Raw genomic sequence first — 6,000 nt, 5'->3', positions numbered from 1 at the left:
ACAGCATCAAAGCTCAACACCTGCAGAGAAGAGATAAAAGCGCTGATAACTAACTGTGAATGTCCTAAACACTGTCTATTAGTGTATACATATGTTAGCATGACATTAACACGTAATAAATTCAACTCTGTAAAATGAATGCTATTGAAATATGACATTTAACAAATTAAAGGGGACCTATTATGCAAAATTCACTTTTGCCTGGTGTTTGGACATAAATGTGTGTTGGCAGTGTGTGTACACAACCACCCTATAGTGATAAAAATCCACCCACTCCTTTTTTTTAATCCCAATAAATCATAAGCAGTGTCTCAGAACAAGTCGTTTCCAGATCCCTGGCAGTGTGAGGTCACAAAAGCCACAGGCCCCGAATGTTGACAGACACTGCCGTTTGAACATAGAACCGCCCTGAGCGCATTCACAGTGAGTCCGCCATTGCTGCACTGATGAGAATGTCTCCCAAGAGTTTTAGGTGTTCTGTAGCTGGATGGATTAATCCACATAGCTCTCTCCATTTACTCCCTAAATCTGAGCTGCTGAAAATGAGGTGGATTGTTTATTGTTTATTGTTTATTGTAAAAAGGATCCCCATTAGCTGTCACCAAAGTGAACGAGCTAATCTTCCTGGGGTCCACAACAACAACAAAAAAAAAATCACATAACAATGTTAATATGAAAACAATATAGCACTATAACATTATATACATCAATACACATCATCATAAATTAGTCTGAATAAATAATTACAATATTACATTCATAAAATAAATATGTCCTTTCCTTACTTACAGATTTAAGTAGTGCATTCTCAAGTGGTACCATATATTCAATGGACAATTATTCCAATGATTGATGGCCCGATAAATAACAGTTCTCTTTAAAGCATTTGATTTTGGGCGTGGTAACATCATCTTGCCATCATCCACAGACCTAGTCACATGAGAATGTACCTGATCACACCCAACAATTTGGTTATATAAAAAAACTGGTTGAGAAGAATAGACAATGTTTCTAAAAAACTTAATTGTATTAAAAACTAGCCTTTTATCCACCGTTAACCATGAGAGCTGACAGTGCATACTAATAGTATTTGTTCTAATGGGACAATGTAATACTAACCTGGCAGCTCTATTTTGGGCCGTTTGTAATTTATTTAGTTGACCTTTAGATATAGATGACCATACAGGGGCACAATAATCCAAATGACATAAAATTAAAGATTTAGCCACCTGCTCCACAATGTGTGTAGGGACATAAAAAAGACATTTCCTCACCATAGCGATACCACTACCCATCTTCTTCACTATAGTATCAATATGTTCTACCCATGACAGCTTACTATCCACTATTGTGCCCAGTAATTTTACTTTATCTACCTGTTCTATAGGTTCCCCAAACAAGCTCAAACTCATCTTTGGTATTAATGACAATTTGTGACTTGATCCCAAAATAATTGATTTGGTTTTTGAGATATTCAACACCAACTTATTCTGTTTTATCCAATCAGAAACCATATTTAACTCAGCTGATAAAACATAATCCAGTTCACTGACAGTTTTTGCAGCATAATACAAAGTAGAATCATCAGCATACATTTGTACAGTTGCTTTACACAAAACAGATGGTAAATCATTTGTGAAGATGGTGTATAAAAGTGGTCCCAGGCAGCTCCCTTGCGGAACCCCACAGTCCAAGACCTTAGAGTGAGACCAGCTGCCAGTGTAATAAACCCGCTGCGTCCTACATGTGAGATAACTCTTCATAAAATCAATGGCAGTTGGACTAAATCCATAGCATTCTAGTTTACCAATGAGTAGATTGTGATCTATGATGTCAAATGCCGCACTAAAATCAAGTAATACAGCACCAGTCATCTTTAAATTATCCCTTTCCTTAAGCCAGTCATCTGTCATTACCGTGAGGGCAGAACAAGTTGAGTGATTTTGTCTATAAGCATGTTGGAAATCTGTGTTCAAACCATTAGATTCAAAATATTCCTTTACTTGTGAATGAACTATTCTCTCCATCAGTTTACTAAGAACTGGGAGAATAGTAATAGGTCTACTGTTCTTCCCAGTAAGAGCTAGTCTGCCATCTTTAGGTAAGGGAATAATTTTACCCTCTTTCCAAATAGTGGGAAAAACACCTTTCATTAAGCATGCATTTAATATTTGACATAACGGACCGCAAACATAGTCAACTGCCAGGCTGAGTACTTTACCATCCAGCATATCAGTACCTACTGAGCTATGTTCAGGCAGAGACTTCAACAACTTTTTTACTTCCGACTCCTCAACATGATTAAACTGAAAAGTACAACTCTTGTCTAACATCACATCTTTTTTTATAAACTTTAGGTAATTAGAATCAGTATTGTCCATATTCTGCCTTAGTACATTGACCCTATTTATGTAGAAATCATTAAAATAATTCGCTATATCAGATGGTTTAGTCAAAAACTTGCCTTCTGACTCCACAAAGGAAGCCCCTCCAGATGTCCGCCTCCCCATTATTTCATTAAGGGTTTTCCAGAGCTCTTTACCATCTTGCTTTACAGCATTTATTCTCTGCATGTAATAATCTTTTTTCATCAGTCTATTCAGTTTAGTAACCTGATTTCTCAGTTGACAGTACTTAAATCTGTCCTCCACCAATCCAGTCTTTACTAATATAGATTTGGCTTTGTCTCTTTCCTTCATGAGGCTCTTTATCCTCTCATTCAGCCATGGAGCTGGTCTCCCTTTTACAATACACTTTCTCATTGGGGCGTGCCTATCAACAATCTTCATAAATCTTTCCATAAAGATATTTAAGGCAGCCTCAGGCTCCTCAGCAGCATACACATCAGTCCAATCAATACCTCCAACATCTGCCAAAAAACTCTCCGGAATAAATTTCTTAAACATTCTTTTATGTACTATATTAACCTTACATTTTGGAATTTTAGTTTTTCTGGTAATTGCTATAATATTATGGTCACTAAAACCCACAGATCTAGAAACTGGTTTAGTGCAACATTCAGGAATATTTGTATAAATATGGTCTATGCAAGTGGCAGAAGTATGTCCAGCACTGTTAGTAAAGACTCTGGTTGGTTGAGAGATCATCTGAGACAGATTACAAGCAGCGATCAATGAAACTAACTTTTGTTTCATTGGACATTGATTCGCAAACCAGTCAATGTTCATATCCCCAAGTAAAAAAATATCACTATTCACATCTGTAACTCTGTCAATTAACACACATAAATCATTCAGGTATTGCACATCAGTCCCAGGAGGTCTATAACAGCAACCTATTAGCACCGGCTTTAGGTGAGGAAGATGCACTTTAACCCATAACGATTCTAAACCATCAGAGATAAACTCAGAGCACAGTACTGCCGGAAAGTTATCTCTGATATATAATGCTATGCCACCCCCATGTTTATTCCTGTCCCTCCTAAAAACATTATAGCCATCAATAGAAATCTCTGTATCAAGAACAGTAGCATCCAGATGAGTCTCTGATACTGCCAAGATATGAATGGTGTTTTCTGTAGTTAGATAATTAAGTTCAAATACCTTATTTCTGATGCTACAGACATTCAAATGAGCCAAGACAAGACCATTTGAAACAGAAAGGAGCTGCTTACCATCAATAGGCCTACTATCCATAATTATTATTTTTCTTTAAAATCAGTTCAGTCTATTTGAGCTCAAGTTAAGGAAACCAGAACACTAGTCTCTCACTTCAGCTCTTAACTCCAACTCCTGGCTATTAGTTCCTTTCCCATCCTTATGCTTTCGGGCAGGGTGATGGACAATAAGCTTGTCATGTCGGATATAGGCTATGTCTCCTCGTTCTCTGGCAGCTTTCATGGCTGGAATAAGTTCCTTACGCTTTTGCCTGATGGCTTCGGTGTAGTCCTCGTTCACATAGATGTTGGTGCCTTTCAGGTCCTTAGTCTTTCCCAGAACAGCCACTTTATCTTTATATCTGAGGAATTTGACCATGATAGGCCTAGGTCTCTTTCCAGAATATCCGGATGGATTGCCAGTCCTATGTGCACGTTCAATCACCATCTGACTACTGTCCAGGTGAAGTTTCTCCTTTATCACATACTTGACTTTGTCCTCAACCTCTTTCCAGCTTTCATTCTGGGTCTCAGGAATGCCATCCACAACAAGGTTATTCCTTCTTATTTGACCCTCCAAATAATCAGCTTTCTCAGTCATTTCTGCCAATTTCCCCTGCATTATTTTGGTTTCAGCACAAACAATTAATCTTTCTGACTCAATTTTATCATTTTTCTTTATTAGATCATCAATGTCCTTCTGGGAGAATTGCAAGCTGCTTCTCAGCTCCTGTGTCTCCTTGATCAATTTGTCAATCCGAGTGTTCGCATTGTTCACAATTAATTCCACAACAGTCTTAAAGTTGCTTTCTTGCTGCTGTAGAAGTTGCATAAACAGATCCCTTTGTTGACTCATTAAATCCCTTAACTGTGAAAGCGACACCAACTCCTCACCATTACTTTGGTTGCTTCCTTGGTCCTTCTTGGGTGGCATGGTGTGCTGAGATTCTTTACCAGGAAATCCTTAGGCTTCAGTCGACCAAGTAGGCCAAGATAGTATCCAACAAAAATCTCAAAGTATGAATACCATCCACTGTTTTTCATTAAGTATCTTATAAAATATAGACTCTCTGAGTGGATATAAAAAAAAAAATGTCAGTTCATAAGTTAAGATAAAACACTTAAAGTTCAGGGTTCAGGGTTCAGAGGAACTACAGGAAGTATGTGTGCTTATCTTAATAGGTGGATTAACTTGGTTTTCCAGGAAAATGCTCCCTCAGTTCTGTCAGTTCATGCATGTCTGCACGAATCATTTCACACCGGACTGCTTTGTGAAAGAATGTCAATACAAAGGGACAATACAAAACAGAGGTTGTGCTAAAAATATGCTACTCAAGGACATACAAGTAAAAACTTTTCGTGATCCAGCTTACAGTCTCCAGAGTGATACTGGATACGGTACGTTTCATGTCTTAGGACATCAATGTGTCATCACGAGCCGCAGGGTTTAATTTGGATTTGTCTGTGCATGTTTGTTTTTTTACTTGTATAGACGAAGTTCCTGTTGACATGCATTATATGACTGACAGATGGCAACAGTTGGAGTTAAAAATCATCATTTGTGTTCTACTGAAGAAACAAAGTCACCTACATCTTGGATGCCCTGGGGGTAAGCAAATAAACATCAAATTTTCATTTTTGGGTGAACTATCCCTTTAACGATTTGGTGTTTCCCGAAACCATAGTTCAAACGAACATTTGTAAACTGCATTGCAAGTGGTTAGAAGCAGTTTCTTGTTTTTATGACATGTGGACTTAATAATCTTGAGCAAAATTAGCAAGTTGACTTTAAGTACAATGTATATGTTTTATTTCAAATATATAAATGTCATTTACATATATTAGTTTGTAAAGAGTTTAAAACATCTGTAGACATTTAATGACACATTTGTATAATAAAATGAAAGGATTAGTTCAATTTCAAATTAAAATTTCCTGATAATTTACTCACCCCCATGTCATCCAAGATGTTCATGTCTTTCTTTCTTCAGTCAAAATGAAATTAAGGTTTTTGATTAAAACATTCCAGGATTATTCTCTATATAGTGGACTTCAATGGCCTCCAAACAGTTATAAGTCAAAATTACAGTTTAATTGTAGCTTCAAAGCGTTCTACGTGATCCCAGATGAGAAATAAGGATCTTCACTAGAGAAACCATCACTCATTTTCTAAATATTTTATACATTTTAACCATAAATGCTCATTTTGAACTAGCTCTCTTCTTCTTCTCTATTAGAATTCCAGCAGTGTAGACACTGCTAAGTGTATTACTGCCCTCCAAAGGTCAAAGTTTGAACTAAATTGTCATATACAAAATGCTAGTGCAAGTATATAACAATTAGTTCAAACTTTGACTTGTGGAGGGCAGTAATACACTTAGCAG

This window comes from Megalobrama amblycephala, linkage group LG14 (genome assembly GCF_018812025.1).
Source record: "Megalobrama amblycephala isolate DHTTF-2021 linkage group LG14, ASM1881202v1, whole genome shotgun sequence".
Classification (NCBI taxonomy): Eukaryota; Metazoa; Chordata; class Actinopteri; order Cypriniformes; family Xenocyprididae; genus Megalobrama; species Megalobrama amblycephala.
Note: the sequence above shows the minus strand (reverse complement) of the source record.